At 39.4% G+C, this 25,338-nt stretch overlaps 3 gene segments (V, D, J or C); all 3 read left to right on the forward strand.

The window, feature by feature from the left end:
• The first annotated feature begins 645 nt into the window (after nucleotides 1–645).
• LOC308676833 (Ig gamma chain C region-like) overlaps nucleotides 646–25,338 on the forward strand; it is an 89,461-nt gene continuing 64,768 nt past the window's right edge. The window contains exon 1 of the C gene segment in view: nucleotides 646–715.
• LOC308676671 (Ig heavy chain C region, membrane-bound form-like) overlaps nucleotides 2,054–25,338 on the forward strand; it is a 62,536-nt gene continuing 39,251 nt past the window's right edge. The window contains exon 1 of the C gene segment in view: nucleotides 2,054–2,420.
• LOC308676675 (immunoglobulin heavy constant mu-like) lies at nucleotides 5,643–19,257 on the forward strand. The segment is given in 7 exons: nucleotides 5,643–5,685; nucleotides 9,167–9,475; nucleotides 10,106–10,435; nucleotides 11,383–11,718; nucleotides 12,434–12,769; nucleotides 17,561–17,688; nucleotides 18,851–19,257.

The raw sequence follows: 25,338 nt of genomic DNA on the forward strand, positions 1-25,338 counted from the left end.
AAAATTTTGTCTGTGGCACAAGTTCCTGGGGCACAAACAATCCCAGAAGGTCACTCAGAAGAGAGGGTGACCTCTTAATTTCAGGAAAACCAAGCGTTAATTAAAGTAATTAAACGTCCATTTGTTACGGAAATCTGTATTTCATCCAAATGAACAGAAAGTTAGTTATGAAGTTGCAAACATGTAATATGAGTTCCCCCTAGGAAAGAAAATCTGAATTTTTATGCTTCTTAATCATTTTTAGGCTGAAGTTTTAAATAGGTTTGAAAAGAAACCACAGAATAAATGTTTTTAGAGAATTGTTTGATAATTGATGACTTCAAAGTAATTGCCATCAGAGCCTATTTACTAAAAAAACCAATTGTGCACAAAAATTAATCCTTTGGTTTCTTTTTCTATTTGTTTTTATCCTTTCCTTCAGATTGATTGTCTTTTCCTTTGTCTTCGTTTCTTGTTCTCTTTGCTGTGTATCAATTTGTATGTTAATATATATATATTATATATATATATATAATTATATATATATAATCCTGACAGAATTAAAAATATGTTAATATTTATATTTTAATATATTTCATATATATATATATATGTGTGTGTGTGTGTGTGTGAATTCATTAGTCAAACATCTTGTATGATTACCTCATGACTATTGTTCATTGTGACAACTGGTTTGACTATTGGGGGAAAGGCACCTCAGTCATCGTCTCCACAGGTAAAAACTTTCTTCTTTTCTAAGATAATTTCCTGAGTTTTTCTTTGTGATTTTAATGCAATTTTCTTGGATTCACTAGAATCCATTCCAGGCAGAACTGAAACTGTACAGCAAAGATCAAAATGATCCTGTTTCCCCTTTTGTTTGTCTGTTTTCTCTCCTTTTTCTTCTAAAATGCCGTTTTGTCGTTTCCTGTCTATTTGGAAGAATTTAGGAAGGTTGTTGCGAACTAAATTGGGCTCTTCACAAGAAAAAATAAGTTTCCATCATCTGGAAATAGAGAAGAAGGATTTGATCCTATTGAAATTTTATTAGGTTTGTTCTAAAAGATGAGAGGAAACCACACAATTTTATAGGCCATGAAAAGGGACTTACTTAAAATTATTCCAGTCCGGTTCTCAGTGACCAAAAAGTTAAGAATATATTTCACAGAGAATTATATAAGTGTGTTTTTCAGTCCTGGGGACTTGGAACCTTAGTCACTGTTGCCACAGATAAATCTAATTTTTTTCTGAATCATATGTGTGTCTTATATGTATGAAGAGTTTTACTATTTTGGAAAGATTTTGCCTGTGTTGAAAATGCCAGTTCTTCCATTCTCTCAACGTTTTTAATTTCTGAAATATTTTAACCAAAAGATGAAAAATGTCGTATATCCAGTGGCAGAAATGAAATAGTTTGTTCCTTCCTCTTTAGTTTTACTGTTTACCTCAATTATTTCAATACAGAAAAAAATCGCACCTTAGATATATCATTTACAAAGTGTAATTCTAGCTCTGTGTCTCTCTGTTGTTGTTTTTCCCCGCCATTCTTTTAATTCTTCAATTCTTTAATTTAATTATTATTATTGATAGTAGCTGTGGAAGAGGGAAAAAAGTCTTATTGCCCTTTAAAGACTTAATAATTCTGAAATGGCCTTGTGCAAGAATCTGGGTCAGGCAACGTATTCAGATGGTTAAAGGTTTCTGCTGTGAATTAGACCATTTTTAATATTTATTTTATTTAATAATATATCAAAGGATTCTCTCTCTTTCAGTGATCTTCGGTTATTTTTTCATTATATACGTTCATTATTTTATCTCCTGATCTTTATGGAATTTATTGAGTGCCTTATTTATTATGGGACTGATTTCTGATTTCCGAATAAAGTTTAGGGGGAATCCAGCACAGATTTTCATTTTAGTTAAGTAGGAGTAAAATTGTGAAATAATTGCCTTTAAACCGACTGAAGTTAGAAAGCAGAATAAAATGCTGGTTAGATAAAATTTTAAAAATAGAAAATAAGTATGTTTTTTTTTAAAAAAAAGAATTAATGTGTTTATTTGCAGTTATGAGGTGGGGGGGAAAGGGGAAGGGTTGAAATTAAATTAGCCAGGGAGAAAACAAAATATTCTGGGATGTTCAGAGCGCAGGTGGCGATAGATTCGTTTCTCAGTTTTAGTGTATTTTAAGACTCAAGTTTCATCTGAAAGGGTTTGGAGCTTCTAAAATGGTTCTGCATGGCTGAAAATAGCCTTAAGTGTTTCGAAAACAACATCTGGTTTTTTCGGGTCTTCTTCCTCCTCCCTTTTCCAAAAATAAATGTGATTTATCATGTATTAATTTTAAAAAGGGGGAGAAAAGTTAGTCTTTCCTTAGGCATTTGTTTTTGCTGGCACCCTACAGTTTCTGAACATTTTTCTTCTAGAAACCACCCATTAAAATGGTAAGGAAAAGCAGAAATATTTATATTGCTTTGGTGTCAATTTATATTGCCAATAATCGTACATTTTCTACTTGTTCCTATGACAGGTTCTTTTAATTAATTATGCCTTAACATTATTATTTTCTTGATTTCTATAGCAATATATTTTAATTATGTTTCTGTTTTGTACAAGTGGAATATTTCTTAATAATTTTGCGCTAAGCTATATAGAGCATGTTTTAGTGATTTTATTGCAGTGTTGATTGTTTTATTTTTATTTTTTTAATGAATTACCCAGGAGGGAAATGACTGATTTTATTGGGGTAATTTTTAGAAAAGAAAGAATTTGTGGCATGAATATGGGTGGTTGTTGTTGTTTCTTTATTTGTTTTCTTTTGTTTTAGGGATAGGTGTTTCTTCCAAGTAATTAGGAAAGTTCTTTTTGAATTTTCTTAACTGGAAAAAACACTTTATTTTTTATTTATTTTTTTAAATTGGGATTGTTCTTGTCAAGTTTCTTATCCTCTATGGCAGAGTTTCAATTTATTTCATCTTGGTGGAGTATAATAATTACTGCTGTTTCTAATTTCCAGCTTTCTTGTTCTGAGTGATTGATTTTTAAGAAAGGATTGGTCATTTTGGAATTTTGTTTGAGAAAAGGTATTATTTTACTTAGTTCAGATGACATACTAAGGGAAGCTTAGTACATGGCAAATGAATAGACCTATTTAGTTTAAGATTTATTGCTTATAAGGTAGGAATCGTGATTTATTAAAATGTTTCTAAGGGTGATAGTTATTTGGAAGATTGGTTGATTGACTGTTGGATTGACTAATAGACAGAGATTGTCTTCAAGGCAAAATCAGTAGCCCTGTTCAATATCTTAACTCCCAGCGTTCTGTGATGCTCTGAGTATCCCTGGGTTTTCTCATCCAATGTCTTTCCCCCTTGAATAAAATTTTTGGAGTTTTAGGATAGTGAGCTAGACCCTTCTAATAGCTCTAAAGCCTAGCCAGAAAGAAGCGCTACCGATTCTATCCTTCCCATCTTAGTCTTCCCAACCCCTGTAGCTTTAGCTATATCTGAGGCAATAACAGCTCTGGCAGGGAGAATCTCTCTCAGCGTCCCTGAAACATGGTTTCTACTTTTGAAACGATGTTTAGCTTCCTACTTAGCTATGCCTTTGAGCATAACTAGAAAAACCCTTGATTTCAGTAAGCTAGCTTGCAGAAGAGCTTCACATTTTCCAGGATAGCTGTAGCTATCATCAGCTAGGAAACAGCTGGAGAACCTTGTACTCAAACTGTAGCTTTGGAAAGGTAGAAGAAGCTCCCCCCTTTTTTTTTGGCTTGGCTTGGCTTGGCTTGGCTTCTTGGAACCCATCTCCTTTGCTTCCCTGATGGTCAGCTAGAGCTGAGATGAAAGGAGTCTCCAAAGCTAGGTGCCTAGCCTAGAGCAAATGAAAGCTTCAGCTAGGGATATTTGGAGAGCTTTCTCCAAAACCAGCTGTGTAGGCAGAGATGGATCAGTGGTGACTATCATCAAGGGCTCAGTGATGGAAGCCCAAGCTTTGCAAGGGAAGAAGCTCCTAGCGTTTGCCCAGCTTATAAAACACTGACCAAGGAGGCTAGCTTTCCTAGCTACAATATTTTTTACAGCAATAGCTAGGGCAGGGATCAGCAGCCACAATGCCTTTCTGCAACCCCCTTACTCTTGGCTAAAAAAACAGCAATGAAAACCAGATAAAAGTATCCGCAACCCTCCAGCTTCCCTAAGTCCCACAGTATGGCTAGGAGCTAATTCATCTTTTAGGTGCAAAAGGCAGGGAGATATGTACAAGCAAGCCTAGCGCTTAGCTAGGGACCCAGATGAATGCTTTTCCTCCTTAGCTCTGTGCTTAGGAATCCTCAGAAACCAACGCCTGAGCTCTGAGTGTGTGGTTACTAAGCTTTCAAAAACTACAGAGATGGCATCTCCTTAAAGCTAAGGGCTTGGCCAGGTCAAAGCTGCTTTGTTTGGCTTGAGCAACTACAGGAAATTTCTCTGTAGTTTCTCTGAAAGCTCGTGTTGGGTTTGGGGGCATGCACTTGAAATTTACTGCCAGGGTTAGCTGGGATAGGGGTGCTAGGAAAGCCCCAAATCCTTTTGTGCTGATCACAGGGCTAGCTAGGAGGCAAAAGCAAGCTGAGTTTCTCCAAAGATTATTGCATAGCTGGGAGAATCCTTGAGAGGAGTTTGGGGAAACTGCTAGCTTTCTGTGGAACCCGCCACTCAATGGGGAGACCTGTCAATCTTTCAACGGTGGAGGTAGCAAGGGTGGTAGAAATTGCTAGCTCCCCAAAAGCTGGAAGCGTTCCCGGTTGAGTGGTGGGTTTAATCGTGATGGGGAATGCTCTAGCCGCTCTGTAGAATTTCTAAAGTTCGCCAATCAGCTTGGAAAGCTGCAAGCTTTCTAAAGCTGCAATTTCTGGAGAAATTGAACTGGGATTGCTAGCGAGCTTGCCGTTTTCTCCCCAAATGTTTCTTGGTAAGCGTAGCGTGATGGGGGAAAGCTTCTAGCATCTCACCAGCTCATTATCATGCCCGGTGCCGGGTGAGCTGATGCATGGTCATTTTTGGATCCACTCTAGGGTAGCTGCAGTTGAGCCGAAGCTTTGTAAAGACCCCAGTGTGCTTGGCTAGAGAAAAGTTCTTTTGTTCTCTGATATTTTGTTCTCTGGATGCTCAGGTTTCTGGCAGGAGCTTTTGCTAAAAATGCTGAAGCATTTCAGTCCTGGAATTGTTTGGAGTTATTAAAAATTTAACGCTCGGACAGGGAGCCCAACCAAAGTATTCCTTATGGTCTCTGAAGCCAGAGCTCAGCTGGTATCTTGGCACTCAGCTGGTTCTCGAGTGACTTAGAGCTCTGCAAATTATAGAAATTATTCCAAGCAAGACCCTTACCTAAAAAGCAGATGATTTTCTCAAATTTCTAATAAGAGGGGAGAGAGGAAGCAGAAGCTGATTTATCAAAGTTTAACAGTCAAATAAAAACCTAGAAGCACAAGATCAGTTTGACTTGTTTATTATTAACTTGGGTTAGGGTGCTTTCCCCCCCTCCCCCAAGCTTAGCCTGTTGTAAAGGTTCAGTCTGGTTATTTTATGATCCAGTGTGTTGTGCAAAATCACAAATCCACAACCTGCCTGTTTTGTGATAGCGGCCAGAGGGTCAGCTGAGGGACACCATGCCAACTTCTGGCATGGAGAAAGTTGAGAGAGATGCCTTTTCTCTGGACGACATGGCCAGGTGAGTAGGAGAGTCCTTGCTTTCGGAAGCTGGACAGCTTTCAGAAAAGCTCTGAAGCTTTTTTTCCTAGCCAAAAAATTGTAGCTGTTCCAGGAGATAACTCTATGGCTTTGGGGGGGAAAAAGAGAGCTAATTACTCCCAAATCTCCCTGAAGTCATAGACTTTGCAAGGGGCATGTGAGCCTGTTAGCCTAGACATCCCAGCATTGGGGAGGGAAACAGTGATCACTTTTTTTTAATCTCTCCTTCCTTTATTGAGAAGTAGTATCCCACCTGAATATGTGCAACCCTTCGTGTTAACTTTGAGGTGCATTTGAGATTTACTCATGCTCCTCCAAGACTCTGGGTGGAGAAATGGTTTGTGAGGGCTGGGTAGGGTGCGGTAAGCTTCCCAGCTTTCTAAAAATCAGAACCCAGATAGGAGAATGAGAAAGTGACTAACTGTGGTTGGATTCAGCAACAGACTAGAGTTTGCATTAGTTTTGTGGGGGACTGTTGGGGGACTAGCGCCTTTCCCCAGCCAGATAAATGATTGGACTTGGTCAATTATACATGGGCTTTAGAAGACGTCAGGAGAAAGCCGCTAGGTTCTCCCCACATGGTCTCCTGGAACAACGTTACTCAACCTCATCAAGTTTCCTCATGTCAGCTAAGGAATACTGGAAATTGAAGTCCACCCACCTTAAAGCTGATGAGGTTCAGAAACATTGTTCTAGGATGTCACTACTTGTCAGCTTGAGCTTTGGAGGATTCCGGTGGATAGAGTATTATGGATTCTCCAATGTCTAGCATGGAGTTGGTGAATCGTGTAGTTGTCTTCTGAGCTACAGCCCCAGAGATGCAGACAGAGAGCAGTTGGGCTTAGCTTCTGAAATGCAACAGAGTTAGGAGGCTTGAAACGTTCTAGCAGTAGGTCAGCTGCAGAAAGGGCAGAATAACAAAGTTGGAAGGGATCTTGGAGGTCTTCTAGTCCAGTCCCAATGAGCCAAGCTCTCAATAAATCAGAAAACCAGCTGCTGGGCTCCATGTCAGTTTATGGTTGCCCTGAACAACTGTCTCAACCAGCTTCCTTCTAATGCTTTTAAATAAATTTTTAAAAAATGCTGAAAGAAGATCCTGGCATTTCTCAACAACCTTCCTGAAGCTGAATTGGCCCTGTTTTTCTCCACAGTCAAAGGAGAAGCTGAACTGGGTTCCTCTGACTGTGCTTTGATTCTGTAAAAACACAGAAGCGATGCGCAGAAGCTTTTAGTCAGGGCTTTTTTTCTCATAGAACGTTCAGAATGGAGTTCTGGCACCTTTTTTGGGATGGAACCTTGTAGGGTAGGCAAAGGGGGTTGTATGACATGTGTGAGTTGCGGCACCTTTTTCTTTTACAAAAAAAGCACTGCTTTTAGTAGATACCAGACAGTTGAATTGTATTACTGTCTCAAAAAGAGCTTTACCAAAGGCGAATGAGCTTTCTCCTCCATTCTTGCACTTTCCAGAAAATAATGTGCTTGTATCAATATAGCAAGGAGGAGAAAGGGACCCAAATCTTACACATAAGAATCTAAAGCACGTCTCCAGAAGTGCTTCAGATCCGCAACCTAATTCGGAAGGTCTGTGGTGGATTCTCTAAGCAGGTCTGGTTATAATGACAGAATACAATGGGTAAATAGATGAGACAGTTTGGTGTCATGGTGAAGATGCTGGTCTAGAAACCAGGAGATTGTGAGTTTTAGGCCTCTGTCCCTGTGTGTGTGTGTGTGTGTGTGTTCTGAGCAAGAAATCATTTTAAGATTGGAACTTAAAAGTTCAACCTTCAAGAACCAAAAGAGAGAGATCCCCTTAGACAGGAGAATTCGAAACTTTTCTGAAGTTCTATAAGGGTCTATGGGAATAGCCTTGAAAGGCGGGAAGACAAAGGGGAGAGGAAGGAAAAATGAGGAAAGCAATGGTCAGATAAGAGACATTCCAGCCCACAGGAAGAACAGGTGTGTGGAAAGTGTCTCAGAAGAGGCTCTCTCTCGTTCCCTAGAAACTAGAGGAAGGAGGGAGAGACTTGCAAGATTCCGTTACAGTGACCTTACAATCAGTGGTGGGATTCAGATAGGTGAACAACCAGTTCTCTGTGTGGATGCCATTTCCGGAAGTCCATTCTGGGCCTGCTAGGCAACAAAAAATTAGCTACCGGTTCTGCCGAAGTGGTGCAAACTGGCTGAATCCCGCCACTGCTTACAATAAATATAGTGTTAGAACTCATAACGCTGGTTTCTCATCTGGGCTACTTCAAACAGTTGACACCCAAAAGGGAGGGGTGTGTGTGTGCCTGTGTGTGTGTGTGTCTGTGTGTGTGTATGTGTGTTAAACAAGAAAACAGAGTTGACTGTTTGATTAGGCACTCAAAAAGGGAACATGCAACTGGGGGAAAAATGGAGTCAAGTAGAATGTCCAGTTTGAGCAAACTGTTACATTTCATGTACACGGCTGACCAAGATAGGTTTGCCAACTAGGTCTCAGAGAAAATTTTTAGATCTGTTTCATCTTTCTGAGAAGAAATGCTCGATTACTTTTAAATCTCGGCGTGTGGCCTGAGGAGGGAAATTTTGCTTCTAGTATTCTTCCCCAGACCCAGAAAAATTTTGTCAGTTCATCTGTAACCTCTGGGTAAATGATATTTTACAAAACTTTCTTATAAGGATTCCTTCTTTCTGGCCCTGTGGGTAGACATGCCGGGATGGTTTTGACCATTGTTACTTTCATGAATCTGAAAATTGGTTGCCTTTGAAAGAAATTTGCTAAGATTAAGGCCTGCTGGAATTCTTCCAGTTTGCGGCAATAATCTCTGTGAAGGAGATGGGCAGTTTCTAAATATGAGATATAAATATATAAACTTTCACAGAGTTGATCTCAGTGATGCTTATAACAATCCTGGAAAGTAGACCCATTGGTTGAAATCTCCTATGACAGAGCCTGGCAAACCACAAATCTCAGCCCATGGGCAGCTAACGGTCAAATGTTTGCACCTCAACTCATACTTTCTAACCCTCCTATTTTCGCTCGCACACAGGAAGATTATATGAAGGAGGAATCCATACGAACTGTTAGAACGGGTCAGGAATCAAGTGAGGCAAACTCGCAGCCTATAACTTGACGCATTCCTATAAGCAGGGCTTTTTTTCTCATAGAACGCTCAGAACGGAGTTCCGGCACCTTTTTTGGATGGAACCTTGTAGGGTAGGCAAGGCGGGTTGTATGACATGTGTGAGTTCCGGCACCTTTTTCTTATACAAAAAAAGCACTGCCTATAAGGTATCAATGAACCATGACATGCACTCCGCAAAAGTCTGGTTAACTCAGGGAAAGCCTACACAAATATTTGTTCACCTCCTCTTCCTTTCTCAGCCAAGCAAGACTCACCTCCTTTCATGCACTCAATCCCAGCTGAACCTGTAACATCTTCAAAATCCGCCATCCTTCTGTTTTTCTTCTCTCTCAGAATCCCCAAGGGCCCCTTCTCTTTTTCCACTCATCCCATCTGGGGACAGCACAGGAAATGGAGATATTGCCATTGGATGTCTCGCCAAGAATTTTCTGCCAAACACAATTGATTTCTCCTGGAATAATCCAGAAAACCAGACTATCAGCAAGGACAACGTCCTGGACTTTCCTGCTATCATGTCCGGTGGGACATACACAGCAGCTTCCCAGGCTAAAGTCTCCCGGAGCACCTGGGAGACTTACGAAAGATTCTATTGCAAAGCCAAGCACACCCAAGGAGACAAAGTGATCCCAGTGACTAAACCATGTAAGTGAAATTCATTTATTCCATCAGCCATGTCACCCATGCGCATGTAGGTTACTTTCGTAAGGGAGTCATTCAAAGGGCATTAGAAGCTACATGCAAGACATGTTTGTAGAAAAGTTAGCCTGCCTCCTAAATCACTACACCTAATTTCCTTTGCCTAACTCACCAGGTAATTAACAACATCTAATTCAGACCCGACATTTTGAATTCTTCTGAATGTCAGGCACACTGAGATATTTTCACTTCCCTTGAAAACCAACCTGCTGACTACAGATGAGGTTGAACATGGCTTCTTCCTGGCCATGGGAAATGAGTTCTCTGCATATGCTCACTAGTGCCCTGTTTTGTGCTCTGGGGATCAGCCTGAGGTCTGGGGTTAAATTCCGCTCATCCTTGTTTCCAGTAGATCCCTGTTTCCAAGACACTTAGGTAGATACAGATGTGTTTCTCAGTTACGGGCTATAATCAAATGCCAGCAGACCACTTAGTTTATCTAATGGTTTTCTAGATAGAACTGAACACGCAAGTCTCTCGACATTGCTGCACCTCCTCAATCTTCATTTCCATTATGCTTTTAAGGTGTTGAATTTCCTTGTCTTAATCATCTTTTTTTTCCTTGCAACTTTCCAGATGTAAAACCAGTATCAGACCCTGAGATGATCATTCGAGCACCAGTTCTGAATGCATTTTCAAGTAGCTACCTAAATTCCACTGTCACCTGTGGAGTTAGTAACCTCTGCTCTGGAAACGTTGTCATCAGTTGGCTTAAGGAGCAACAAGAAATCACCACCGGCATCACCACCAGCAAACCTATGCCGGATGGTCGTGGTGGATACACCGTTTGGAGCAAACTTGTTGTCACCAAGGATGACTGGATTTCTGAAAAGAAGTTTACTTGTGTAGTAAAAAGCAAGCAATTCACTCATTCGGAGACGTTCAGCATACTATCTTTCTGCAAAAGTAAGTGGGATTTTCTTCAAGAATCAGAGTAATGTGGCCAATTATGGGATAACTCTTTGCTCAAATGCTCCTCTGGGTTGAACACTGGGTTATTTAATTTACTTAATTTTATACACACATCCACCCCACATTCTGTACATATTTTTGTTCACCAGGGACCAATGCCTCCAATTAGTTCAGTAACCAATCTGGGATTAAAATACTCACCTGTAAAAGAGAATATTTGTAGCTTGGGGTTGAGATGAGGGGCCCTTGGTGCCCTCTGAGCTTTCTTGTTTTCTTGTGGATGTTTCATTACCCAAACTAGGTAACATCATCAGTGCTAGAAGGGAGTGGGGTTTGCACTGATGGTGTTACTTCCTTCTCCTCTGAGCAAGGTCAGAGAGCACCAAGAAACCCCCACATTCATTTGTATTTTGATATCAATGCAGAGAATTCTTATTTCTCTGAAGAGCTATGCTTAGAATTTGAACAGAAAAAAAACACATTCTCCTAATTCATAAACAGCCAGGAAAAATATTGCAGGCAGCTACCTAACATCAACATTCCTATTTCATCACTGAGATTTAGAATTTATTTATTTTTTTTAAAAAAAACACCCTTTCATGATTCCATACAAATCTACCCTGACAGATTCTGAAAATCCAATTGTAGCTTTCAAAGATAAATCCAAAGGGAACATTTGTATATTTCTCAGAGATGCGTAGGAGCAGATTCCCGATACATTTTTTTTCTCCACCTGAATGTAGGTGATAAATGGACCACCCACTGCATTACATTAAACAAGTTCTTAGTCACTGTTCAAGAGCTTTTAATAATCACAAGAAAGCAGGCATACATAAGCAGCTGCATCGTACGTATGTTATTAAATATGAGAAAGGTAGAAATGTTTGTACAATTTATTGAACAATCGAACACTGTTTCTGTTTTGCCTTGATATTTCCCAGGTGACGAATGCTTGCCTGTTAGCGTGGAAACCATCCCCCCAGCTTTTGCCGATATGTTCCTGACCAACTCAGCCAACCTGACTTGTAAAATCTCCAACATACCTCCTGAAGCAGACTATTCAAAGTTGAATGTCACCTGGACACGAGCATCTGACCAAAAGCAACTCCACACTGTGATGACCAACTTCCTAGAACAGGGAAATGATTTTTTCTATGTCAATGCTGTGGCCACAGTGTGCGCAACGGAATGGAAGGAGGATGAAACCTTTACCTGCAAAGTGACATTTGAAGATGTACTTGTCAAGCCAGTAGAAAAAACCCTGAAGAAGGAGAGTGGTAAGTTTCTAGTTGATCCATGAAAAGCATTTGGGGGATCACTTGTTCCAGAAGGTTTTCCAGATAAACGAGATTAACACCTCATGGATTAAAGGCTGATTAAATCCTGAGGGATTCCTCATGGAATCCCTCAGGATACCCCAAATTGTCCTCCAGTTGCCTTGATTGACATCCCCATGAACCCTACTCTTCCTCTGATATTTGTGACTCCTTTGCTCCTTAACTCCCATCGAGTACAAATAGTGAGAATCCAGCTTCCACATCTATAGTGGTCTACCAACATATTTTTTTCCAACTCTCTTCTTTTATGAAGAGAAAGTGCCTTCTCACCTTCCCCTAGGAAAAGTTTGCATACAACTTGAGACCCCTAAGTTAGACAGACAGCATAGATGTAATTATTCTCAGGCTGCGTTGATCTTGATAGGTCCCATTATACAGATAGGCAGCATGAGCAAATGGACCCCCTGGCATCTAATTCTGGCCTAGCTATTCCTTATGATCAATTTTTCTTTCTCTTGCCTACCTTAAGTAGAAAACATGCACCTTCCACCTCAAAGCTAATGAACTAATCTTTCTTCAGTGACAAAGAGACATGTCTTCAACATTTAAGTGTGGTCTCACCGAGAGGCCACTACAGTTAAAGATGATAAAGAATGTGTACTGAATATTCTCCTCACCTTTTTCTTTTCTTTTTTTTTCTTTTCCCATTGTTCAGGTGGCAAACTGAAACCTCCCACTGTCTACATCCTTTCACCTTCATTAGAACAGCTGAATTTGCGGGAGAAAGTTACCATCTCATGCCTCATTCAAGATTTCAATCCTGGCAGCTTCTTTGTGCGATGGCTCCATAATGAGGAGCCAATCAGTGAATCAGAATACTTCACCAGCCAACCCATAGCAGAATCCAAAGTACTGTCCAAACAGTATTTTGCCTACAGCTTATTGACCGTCAGTGAACAGGAATGGAGTGCCGGAGATTCTTATACTTGCATGGTGGGACATGAAGCCTTGCCCTACAACACAATTCAGAAGACTGTAAACAAGAACACGGGTAAACCATCCATAGTCAACGTCTCCTTAGTCCTCTCCGACGCCTCCAGCCCTTGCTACTAATTGTCAACCTAATTTCTTTTGAGAAACCTTCATTTGCTCTGTTCCCCTCCCCCAACCTCTGTTCCCTCTTCTGCTTCATTATGGAAACTTTTCAGTGATGAAGGCAGATCTGTAAAGAAGGATGTGTCAGTGTTAAAACAGTAGCTGGCCACATCTTTCTGCAGGAATTAAATATTTTGCAATAAAGTATTTTTCTCAAAACAAAGACCAAAAAATATATCTGGCTTTTTGTGAGAAATAGTGATGGGGCACGAACTAACACTGGAAATTCTGAGTTATCCCATAGGTTCCTTAATCTTTTCACATTTATTTCCCCTGGCAATAACTCCTGTACTTCATCTTCTATGGCATAATGGGCCTTGTTCTAAGTGGTGCTATTGCTATATCAAGCTGAAGAAGAGCTGTTTTAGAAAGCTGGTGGATATCTCCTCTTTTCTGTACTGTCATAGATTATCTATCTCCAACATCAATGCCCAATTTGGGGTTATTCATGTTTTCAGATTATGCCATTCTGTACAGGCACATCTTCAGACCATTCACTTCCCTTTAATTTCTTTTCTAAGCAAGGAGATGTCTCATCCATTGGGTGTTCACCTGGAATTATTTGGGGGAACATTACATCCTTTGCACAAGGCAAAGAAGCTCTTAACAAAATGTTTTATGCAAGTCTAAAACACACTAAAATAGCACCCCAATAGGTCTTTAAACAGAACATAGCCTGAATAGGAACGCAACTAAATAAATATTGAAAATTATATCATGTATTTCAGCTAATACAGCTCTAGTTCCGAACAATCCCTACATATTTTTTTAGTTCTAAGTGAAGTAAAAACTGTAGACACCAATACAACAAACCAAAACAACTTGGTTTAAACAACATAAAAAATGTGCTTCTATGGAGACTCATCGTACATGCGATTGTCAAATAGCAAATGCACAAAATAATAGTAATGCTGTTGTTTTGAATGTCAGGGAATGGCATTTGAAGTTTGCTGCAAAATAATCTACTCCATATCAACAATTCTCAGCACACAGATGTTCTATAAAAAGAGAAATAACTTAAAAAAGAAAAGAAAAAGGCACCATTATTTGATTCATCGTGAATGTTTATAATCATGAAAGTATTTAGAAGATCAAATATGTAGAACTTCAGTACCACAAAAGATTATCCCAAGCATTAAAACAAGATCAAAAATTAAGGATTTAAAATTCATGCAATATAATTAAATTATCTACTGACACACAACTAATTAACAAATCTTAAACATCTATGAAACCCCTTTGTTGTGTTAACCAAAGTGAACATTCCAGCATCCTTAAGAAAAATATCACTGATTACTTTGTTTGGATAACAGAGGAGATGAAATGTACCCAATTGACTTGTTCTTTTACAAAAGAAAAAGCATTAAATAGTTTATACATTAAACAGACCTACAATAAGCTGCTTAAATTTTCCATACACCCTGACAGTTACCCACTTGATCTTTTATTAAAAAAAACAAAAAACCTTAATACTGACATTCTTAATAAAAATTATAATTTCCCTTTTTGGTTTTTTGAGCAAATGAACTTTGTTAGAGCAGAGACTTTTGTGGTGGGCAACCATGATCTTTACTCTTGTAAGCAGGTAAATTCTTCAGATTGATATTCTTCCGACATTTTGTTCTTATGCTTGACTCAAAAATATTCCAGACAAATTCTTCTCCATGAGTTTTAAGAGTCATAAAATGGCCACCATGCCAGAAAAAGCCAAAGAACTGTTGCTTCTCCTCAAAGAAGAACCAGAAGAAAGAGAAGGAGTTCATGCCCAGGGCCAAAATGCTCACTGGACACATGGTGATCCATGCCCTGAATGCTCTTACTTCTCTCCCAACATATGAGAAAGAATATTAACAGTGATATAACTGAGGAAATCCCTCAGCTGTTTCCTTTGTATTCCATGAGGATGTACTCAAGGGAAGCTCCATAAATCTTGAGTGCTGCCATCGCCTTTTCCATCTGTCCTATTCACCATCGCTTCTCAGTACAGTTAAGCTATGGATCATCAGCCACAGCACTTGGAAAGTCAAAATTCATCTTTACCCTCATCTTATGGCCAAATACTGGGCATCTTAAACTCAAAGTTCACATTACGAGGACCCACCAATCTGAACTCCCCATTGCTTTGTATAGATGATAGTCCCCTTGGTTTGCTTGTGGATCTTACTTAATTACCTAGCTGACCCATTGTAGCTCATTTTACAGAATAACAGAGTTGAAAAGGACCTTGGAGATCTTCTAGTCCAACCCCCAGGACACTCTATGCCATTTCAGACAAACATTGTCCAATCTTTTCTTACAAACTTCCCATGTTGGACCACCCACAATTTCTGGAGGCAAGACGTTCCACTGATTAATTGTTCTAACTGCCAAGACTATTTTCAGATAACACACAAATAGTCTGTCAACATCCAGCTCAAGAATCTAAATAAAACTCAAAGTTCATTCCATTTCCAAAAATCTTACTGTTTATTGAATACACGGCATGGTAACGTTGAAGCAAAACTAACTCTGAGGTTCCCAGACACCAGTTCATAGAATTAAACAATAATTTCTCTGGACAAACCCCCACCCTCTCACATAGTCCATGTAAACAATTTCACTTTGTTATGGGAACCGTCTGCTTCAAATTCACACCTATTATGGTGTCCTTCGAAAGGTTTCAGGCTTTCACAGACTTCAGCGGAATTGTAGAGGTTTCATTTCTCTCTCTAACCCATTCTAAAGCAACACCTTCTCCCCTTACTCTAATGGCAAGTAGAAACAAAGAGGCGAATAACTGCCAAAATTTCATTCTTGACATAGTCTCTCTTTGTACTCAAGTAAATTTCAACTACCTCAGTTAATATAGAACAGAATAACAGAAGGGACCTTGCGGGTCTTTTAGCCCAACCCCCTGCTGAGGCAGGAAACCATATACCATTTCAGGCAAATGGTTGTCCAATCACTTCTTAAAAACTTCCAGTGTTGGAGCATTCACAAGTTGTTCCAGGTTACTTCTCTCCTTGATTAGTTTCCATCCATTGCTTCTTGTCCTGCCTTCAAGTGCTTTGGAGAATAGCATCTCTTCTTTGTGGCGACCCCTGCGATATTGGAACACTGCAATTATGTCACTCCAGTTCTTCTTTTCATTAAACTAGACATACCCAACTCCAGCAACCATTCTTTATATGTTTTAGCCTCCAGTCCCCTGATCATCTTTGTTGCTCTTCTCTGCACTCTTTCTAGAGTCTCAATATCTTTTTTACATCGTGGGCACCAAAACTGGATTCTGTATTCCAAGTGTTGCCTTACCAAGGCATTATAAAATGGTATCAACATTTCATGTGATCTTAATTCTATCCCTCTGTTAATTGTGAATATTATGATAAAGGAATTCAGAATGTCCCAGTTTGCTCATGCATTGGCATTCACCCATGTAGTTGGACAAAATAAAACAGGGCAATCTAATGGAAAGGGTAGATGGCTGACTTTAAATATTGTAAACCAAAAATTAAATGCTAACAAGCCTTCTAACAATTTTACTAGTGACTTTGATCAAACCAGTTTCATTTTCTTTATGACTTTATTTAAGACTTTACAATGTCTTTATATAAGACTTCACATACTGATTGCAGGTTCTTTGTTATACTCAGATTCATTCGGAATTAATGGCACATATTAAAAAAAAATCTCCCTTCCAAGGACATGCAAAGAATGAGACATCCCTTTGCCCCAATTTAGTGTTTTCCACAATTGACATATTCTCAATCCTTCCAGAAATTGTAGCCGATCATCATTCACAATCCATGATTGCAAGTTGAAAGGAACATACTGTATATTCCAGAAAGAGAAAACTATGTTCTGGAGGATATCAAGGAGTGCATCCCTATCAGATAGATTCAGAAAGCAAAGCTTTACTACACTGAATTCATCAAAAATTCATGAATTCATCCGTAAGAGTTCAGCTCTTCAAGTTAATCACACATGGTGATAAGTCAATATGGCACCACCTTGCCAACCAAAGGTGAAGAGTTTAGATCAGCTTAAACATCCTATCCCAACCTGCTCTTCCATCTAAACTTTCTTCCGACAAATCTGCAGGATCTTTTCATTTGTGCAGAAGTGGTGGGCTGAGTAATTCTTCAGCCGAACAATAGTAATCACTCATTTGAAAACAGTCTTTCGACATCTGTAGTGAGTCACCCCAAAGATCTTTTTTTTCAGAAGGCAACTGGACTTTCTTTGTTTTCTCCTTGAAGACCTTTCCCTTCTCATTCAAGAGGTTTCTTCAGTTCTGACTGAATGAGAAGCGAAAGGTCTTCAAGGAGAAAACAAAGGAAGTCCAGTTGCCATTGGAGAAGCAACCATGACCTGGATGACTGAGAATCTCCATAGACATCTGTAGATGGTAGACACACACACACCCTTCCCTTTTTATTCCTTCTTTGGGATAGTTTTAAGAAATGCCATCTCCCACCACTCCAAGGCTTTACTAAAACAGCTCACCTCTTCTTTCCCTCTTAGCTCCCCTCAGCTTTTCTCTGCTATTATTTTGGCATCATCAAGCATTGGCTGTCTTTTCCCATACCTTGCGCTATAACATTTCCATGGCTCTTGCATGCTACCCTTATCGTATGTGCCATTTAGCTTCAATGCACCCTCACTTCTTTCTGAACTCTAGAAGCTGACCTTCATGTATTGTCCAAAGGTTACGTAGAGGGAATTGTGGACTCGGATGATGAAGAAGAATTCCAAAACCTCTCGTCGATCCTTTCCACCTTCATCATTCTTTTCCTAGTGAGCCTTTTCTACAGTGCCACTGTGACGGTCATCAAGGTAAGACACGAGGGGTAAAAACAGTAGAGTATATGCACATGAAATGTCCTTGATCATGCTTTCTACATAGGGAATGGGTAGACTTTAACCTCCAGTTGTGTAGTCATCAATGTCCCCTTTTGGAATGGATGTCCATCATTTATTAAAAAATATGCCACAATATGATATGATACGATATTTGGAAACATTTTCGTATGCATTTTCCTTCGCATGCGTAATTTTGGCCAATTGCTCTTTCACGAGAAAGCAGTTTTGAAGGAAACAGTTTCCGCTGCTACTCAAAATTTGTCTGCTTATACTTTTCCACTGCATGATATTTTTTATGCTTATCTGCATTGTAGAAAAGACAAAAGCAAACTCATGTTGTCAATTTAATGAATGTATGTATATTAAAATCATGAAATAACCAATAACATACATACATACATACATACACATATTTATGTTTCAAAATATATGTAGACTGGATCTTCACTAGTAATTTCTCCCATCTTCTAAAGTCATTGGGCTAAAATAACAGTAATGCAAACAGGTTTGATGGTGTTTGAATAACAGTTGAGTGAGACTAGAAAAGCTACAGGTTCTGATGAAGATCCCATTATAATTGAATATGAGGACTCTCCATATATACAGTATATTTCATTATTTCCCCTTTGTATTAGAATAGAATAGAGTAGAGTAGAGTAGAGTAGAGTAGAGTAGAGTAGAGTAGAATAGAATAGAATAGAATAGAATAGAATAGAATAGAATAGAATAGAATAGAATAGAATAGAATAGAATAGAATAGAAATAGAATAGAATAGAATAGAATAGAATAGAATAGAATAGAATAGAATAGAATAGAATAGAATAGAATAGAATAGAATAGAATAGAATAGAATAGAATAGAATAGAATAGAATAGAATAGAATGATTATACAGATCCTCAATGAAATGCAGGCGGGATACAATTGTTTTTCTGCCTTCCTAACTATTGATTGAACTCTGTACTTGTCTTGTGGTTTGGTTTGGTTGCCAAACCAGACAGTTATAGAAGCCTCAAAATTTCTTCTTTGTCAACTGTATTAACATCTCCTTGGGGCAGATTAAAAATTGTGACTCACTTCCTGGGAAAAAATGAAGTTTCAACAGTAACATTCTTTTATCTCCTTTCTGATTCCAGGTGAAATAAAAACAGAGCCTGATCTTCTACATCTACTTTCGTGAAAAGAGAAAGATTTATTTGAGTGGATTGGGGGGGGGCGGCATTTTTACCTTGCTTTGTATCATAGCCTTAAGATTCCATATGAGCTGAAGCAGCCCAATTGTTTACAGTTCAGTTCCATGGTGAACTTTTGCTTCACTTTGTTGTGTCATTTTATGTGTGAGGTATATCTTTGTGGATACTTCTCTGTGTCTCAATTATAGTCATTGTTATGATTTTTTTTGTCAGAATGATCTGCCTGATCTGATATCCTAAAGGGGATTTACAGCACTTTCATATAAAACAGACAGGAGATCACTGCACAGTCTGTATTTTTATATTGAGATTGCCATACAATGCTGTAATAAATATCTATTCTTGATGAATGAACTGCCTCCCTTGTGAATTGTTACTGGTACTGAAATTGTCCACGGTTGTTATTATTACAAAACTCCCCATTTGGTTCTCAGACAAACTTGGCTAAGCCTTTGCAACTGGGTTTCCGAACCTTAAAGGAATTCACACTGCAAGACGGGGAACACTGGAGGAACATCACTTCTCAAATTCTCTCCAATATTTTTGCAAACATTGGGCATACCTTTGAGAGTGTCTACGCATTGCGAAACATGGGATAGGATACCTAGTCTATTATGGATAATTGAACTGGGAGGGGAAGGGAAGGGAATTAAAATGAAATAGTGGGTAATACTTTCTCTGTGTTGCTCAATTTTTTTTCATCCACAGGGATGTAAAAGCGTTTTGTGGATCAGGGCCATTTTAAAGCACAGCCCTCTCTTTGGCAGCACCTCTCTTTCACACATACACACAAACACCAAAGATGATCCCTTCTGTCCCATTTGCAGAGTGTTTTCCTGCTTAGGAACAGACCGACAGAATTCCAGCTCTTTCACATAATCTCTGTTCAAGCTTCCACGCTGGAGTGGAAAGAAATGCAGAGATGGCTAGATATCTATAATGGCAAGGCTGTTCCCTCCAGTCGGTGTCGCAAGGTTTTTTTGTGCTGCATATTCAGGACATAATCAGGAACAAAATTCCCCAGACACCATAAAACCTGTTTGGAGTGGAAGGCCATTAAAGGTTAAGCAAACTCAATTTCTCTTTCATGCCTCAGAGTCTGCCAGGTATCAAAGCTGTATTGAATAGGCCAAGGAGATGGAACAAAGAATAAGGAGTTGGAAGGGACCTAGGAGGTCTTAAAGTCCAACCCCCTCCTCAAGCAGGAGACGATATATTATTTCAGACAAATGGTTGTCCAGACTCTTTTTGAAAGCGTCCAGTGCTGGAGCACCCACAACTTCTAAAAAGAAGCTATTCCATTAATGGATTGCTCTCACTGTTAGGAATTTTCTCCTTAGTTCTGATTGCTTCTCGTCTTGGTTAGTTTCCATCCATTGTTTCTTGGTATACACACTCTTCCTGTATACATACTTTCTTGGTGTACACACTGTTCTGCACAGTGCAAACTGATACACACTCTTTTGCACAGGCCAAGGAGATACACACCCTCTGTATTCTCACTTATTTCTCTCACAGTCAATTGATCACCAGAAGAAGTAACTCTGAACAAACCTTTGTCATCCACAAACCAATGTAAGTTAATACATGAAGGTAAGGTAAAGGTAAAGGTTTCCCCGCACATGTGTGCTAGTCGTTTCCAACTCTAGGGGCCGGTGTTCATCTCCGTTTCAAAGCCGAAGAGCCAGTGCTTGTCCAAGAATATCTCCGTGGTCATGTGGCCAGCATGACTAGACGCCAAAGGCGCACGGAACGCTGTTACCTTCCCACTGTAGTGGTCCCTGTTTTTCTACTTGCATTTTTACGTGCTTTCGAACTGCTAGGTTGGCAGAAGCTGGGACGAGTAACAGGCGCTCACTCTGCTATGCGGCACTCATTTATGCAAAACTGTTTAAGTTGTCCCAAACATGCTTTTTAAAAGGGCTTTCTTTGTTTGTTTTTTCTTTGAAAATGTTTATCTTCTCATCCAAGAAGCTTCTTCAATTCTGGTTGAATGGTGGCGAATGGAACAATTTGTATTCCTGAGCACTGATCTGTCATTAGCACTTTGTGGTCTGTTGTTAGCTCAACAAATATTTCAGAGTGCTAATAACCAGACGACTGCTAAGAAACATACATCTTTCCATTCGCCACCATTCAGCCAGAATTGAAGAAGCTTCTTGTTTGAGAAGTGAAATGTTTTCATAGAAAAAAAACAAGAAAATCCAGTTGCTTTTTAAAAAGCACCTTTGAGACACTCATGATTGAAAATTTCCATAGACAGGTTTAAGTTGTATCTTGAATTCTGAAAAAAAAATTCTCTGAATTGTAGGGGGCAATTTTTTTGTTCCTTTGGTCACGTCTGAAGTCCTACTTAAAATTCAGTTCATATGCTCATATTCTTTTCCTTAACTTGGATCCTGGTCCCTGTGGGTCATTTCCAAGTTCAGGGGTAGGCAACCTCAGCTCTTTTATGACTTATGGACTTCAACTCCCAGAATTCCTGAGTCAACTATGCTGACTCAGGAATTCTGGGAGTTGAAGTGCACAAGTCATAAAGGAGCCGAGGTTGCCCTACCCCTGTACCTTGTTCCTCTGGGCAATTTTCTGTCATGAAGCATGTGGTGTTGGAGACTCCAGCCTACACAGTACTGAAGAGAGTGTTATGGATGTTGTACTTAGAGACTGAAATTTCTGGTTTACCCTCTTTAAAAAAGACTCGGGTGACTTGACTGTGGGAGAAAGGAAGTTTTACAGTACCTCAATCCTTGACTACATGTAGACTGTAGTTTTCCCATAGGTTGAGTTCTTCAAGCAATAGTTCCCACAAGACCTCTAAAACATTGACTTCCCCAGATATTTATCAGAAGCTTAGCAAACTTCTCAACCTCAAGAATGTAAATTTCCCTAAAAACAACATCCAAGCCTTATAGAGTCACAGGCAAAAAAAAATATTCATAGGGGCTTACTCTCAGTTGATTCATCTATATATGTCTCACAGCCCTATACAACATGCAATCCTTTATTATTTATATTTCGTGTTTCTAAACTGCCCATCTCCTTCAAAGAGGGGTTCTTCAGCAACCAAGCACAGGATGCCTTTGCCAGAAAAATGAACGGACATATAATTTCTTAATGTGGAATCCTTGGTGCTCCTGAACTTGCTTCTTGAAGTTGTTTCATTACCCGATGAGATAATGTCGCCATAACTAGTGAATTTGGGGATTGCTTCCTGTTTTTATATATATAGTAGCTTGCTCTGCCAATGTTTTCTCCTTGGTAATTTCCTGATTAGGGTATCGTTCTCTGCTTGATTGTTTGTCTGGTGTTAATCCCTGCTTATCTGGATCGCAATGGCTTGAGAGGATATGTTCTGGTCTTTTTGTTTCCTTCTTAGCTTTTTATTGTCTCTTGAATGGTGTGTAAATGTAGTTTATCTCTATTTGTCTGTTGATGGCTGATTTGTCTGAATGTCGAGCTTCACTGGAAGGTATCATGGAATGCATCGGTGACCTTGAGAAAAAAAGTAGAAGAGATGTTGCCTAGGAAACAATGAGACAAGACAGGGAGAATCCCACAGTTGCTTGTCAGAGAGAGAAACTAAGGAAGGATCCACGCTAATGAAGCAAGCAGTTAAAAGTAGAGAGCTGGAAGATTTTACCTTCAGACTTGCAAGATTATTTTAATTTAGGCTTGCAGTAAAGTAGATTTAGTGCAGGGGTAGGCAACCTTGGCTCTTTTATGACTCGTGGACTTCAATTCTCAGAATTTCTGACTCAGCTATGCTGACTCAGGAATTCTGGGAGTTGAAGTCCACGAGTCATAAAAGAGCCAAGGTTCCCTACCCTTGATTTAGTGCATCTAGTCATGTTTACTTTTTAGTTTGCCTGGGAAGACCAATATCTGGAAGTTTTCTCTGACCATTAAGAAACTGCAGGCTGCTGCCCCCTTGTCTGATTTATTTTTTTATTTTTTTTGCACCAGAGACAAATTCCTTGGCCAAATAAAGCATTCAATTTAATTCAATTCTCTTCTTTCTCAAGATCACCCATGCACTCTATTACAAAAGATCAGCAAAGCCCATCCATTAACATCAGCTAGCAGTCGGGGGACACAATAAAAAATCCTTAATCTCACAACACATGGACAGACTCAACCATAGTTTCAGCTTGGAAACTGTGAGCATCCTAGACCAAGCAAAATCTCAAAACACTAGTGTAGGGTGGGTCTTCAAACTTGGTCCTTTTATGACTTGTGGACTTCACTTCCCAGAATTCCTCAATCAGGCATGCTGGCTGAGGAATTCTTGGAGTTGAAGTCCACAAGTCATAAAAGGGGCCCATTTGAAGACCCCTGCACTAGGAAATTCCTAGAAGTTTGGCTGATGGTTGGTGCTGATAGTTGACGAGACCTTCCTGCAAAGAGAGTTTCTTCGTAATTATTTTTGTATATTTGGTCTTTCACATCTTACATTAATTTGGTTAATTGAGGCTATCACTCCCAGACATGAAAGACCAGATCCACACATAAAGGTCTAATTAAACCAATTTATTGCTAATTTATTGCTATGCACAGGAATCTTCTTAATTAATGATTAGTGTGGGAACGGCCAATTTTTGGCCTCCCAACCTTCAGCTTTCCCAAACGTTTCTTATCGGCCTCTACGTGAATTACAGTGATGAGCACACTCTCCTGGTTCGCACAGGATGGCATGTGGGAGGTTTGGGAAACGCTATGATAGAGCTTTCACATATATCTTTTAGTATCTTGTTTTTGTAATGATCTCATAGGCACCTGAGTAGTTCTCACTACGTATCCAATTATCACTATGTATCCTATTTTTTTTAGATTGATGGGGTTTATGTAATGTTGTATTTGGTATTCAGAAAAAGAAGGTGAATAAAAGTTCAGCGGGCAGTTGCTCAGGGTTTTTTTAGGGAGACTCAGGGTTTTTTTAGGGAGACGTGGCTGCCTGGCTGGTTCAGAGCATCTCTATCAACCCGGGTCTGAATTCTTTTCCCTACAATTAGCACCTGTTTGGAGTTAGATAAGGGTAAACAAAATTCAGGGTGTGTGTGTGTGGACCTAGTTCACTTATGGCTATGTAGGGTTCTAGGCTAATCCCTCTTTTAATTCTACCCCCAATTTCTGCCAGTCCTTTTTCTACTGGTATCTTAGTGTTTCATCATAATAAAATCCAAGTGAGTATAATTCTGTTTACTGACATTCAGCCAAAAATACAATATTTCAGAAAAAAACCAGTTTTATAAAACCCCTTAAAGACTTTAAGCCAAGTGTGTTCAATCCACAGCCTGTGGGTGACATGTGGCCCTGGACAGCTGCTAATGTACCCCTATAAGATCATAATAAAAAACATAAAAATAAAAGTTATTTATATACACTAAAATATCCCTTTTTATGACCATGTAACCCCTTAATTCAGGGTAGAGTTAAGATGACTGGAGAGAGCTGAGCATTTACTATCTGGATGCCCTTCCTGATGCCTATGTGGAGTTCACAGCACATATTTTTTCTTTATGCCCTAGGAGAGAAATATCTGCTACCTAGGATTGAACTCTCAACATTCTGAGTGGGAGGCAAGCATCTTCACCACTAGGCCTTCATATCACTATTTATATACTTTAACTACAGTATATTATTATATTTTATATACCATCCAAGACAATTCCTCTTCACTTGATGTGGCCGGGGCAAGCCAAAAGGTTGGACACCCCTGTTTTAAGCTATAGCATGTCTGACTGATTGATGATGATTGATTGATTGATTGATTGATTGACTTTTCTCTTTCTTCAATAATCAAGGCTTAATATTTAAAAACATAATAACTTCACATTATAGGTATAACATAAACAATATAACCAAAACTGGAATTAAAATTGAATTTAATTAAATTAATTAAACTTGGTAGAAGTTATTAATTTCATAAATGAAGGCAAACATATGGGACCCAGGATAATGTTGCAGGATCCAATTTGGATCAGTCACCAGCACTAGAGGTTTTGTTCTTTCAAGTTTTCAGACTTATGCCGGAACCCATCTTCAGGGAACTTCTGTCTAGCAGAGTGTGTGCCTCAGTCTAGACTAGACTTATGCCGGAACCCATCTTCAGGGAACTTCTGTCTAGCAGAGTGTGTGCCTCAGTCTAGACTAGACTTATGCCGGAACCCATCTTCAGGGAACTTCTGTCTAGCAGAGTGTGTGCCTCAGTCTAGACTAGACTTATGCCGGAACCCATCTTCAGGGAACTTCTGTCTAGCAGAGTGTGTGCCTCAGTCTAGACTAGACTTATGCCGGAACCCATCTTCAGGGAACTTCTGTCTAGCAGAGTGTGTGCCTCAGTCTAGACTAGACTGAGGCACACACTCTGCTAGACAGAAGTTCCCTGAAGATGGGTTCCGGCATAAGTCTGAAAACTTGAAAGAACAAAACCT

The sequence above is a fragment of the Vipera berus genome (assembly GCF_964194415.1).
Source record: "Vipera berus genome assembly, chromosome: W".
Classification (NCBI taxonomy): domain Eukaryota; kingdom Metazoa; phylum Chordata; class Lepidosauria; order Squamata; family Viperidae; genus Vipera; species Vipera berus.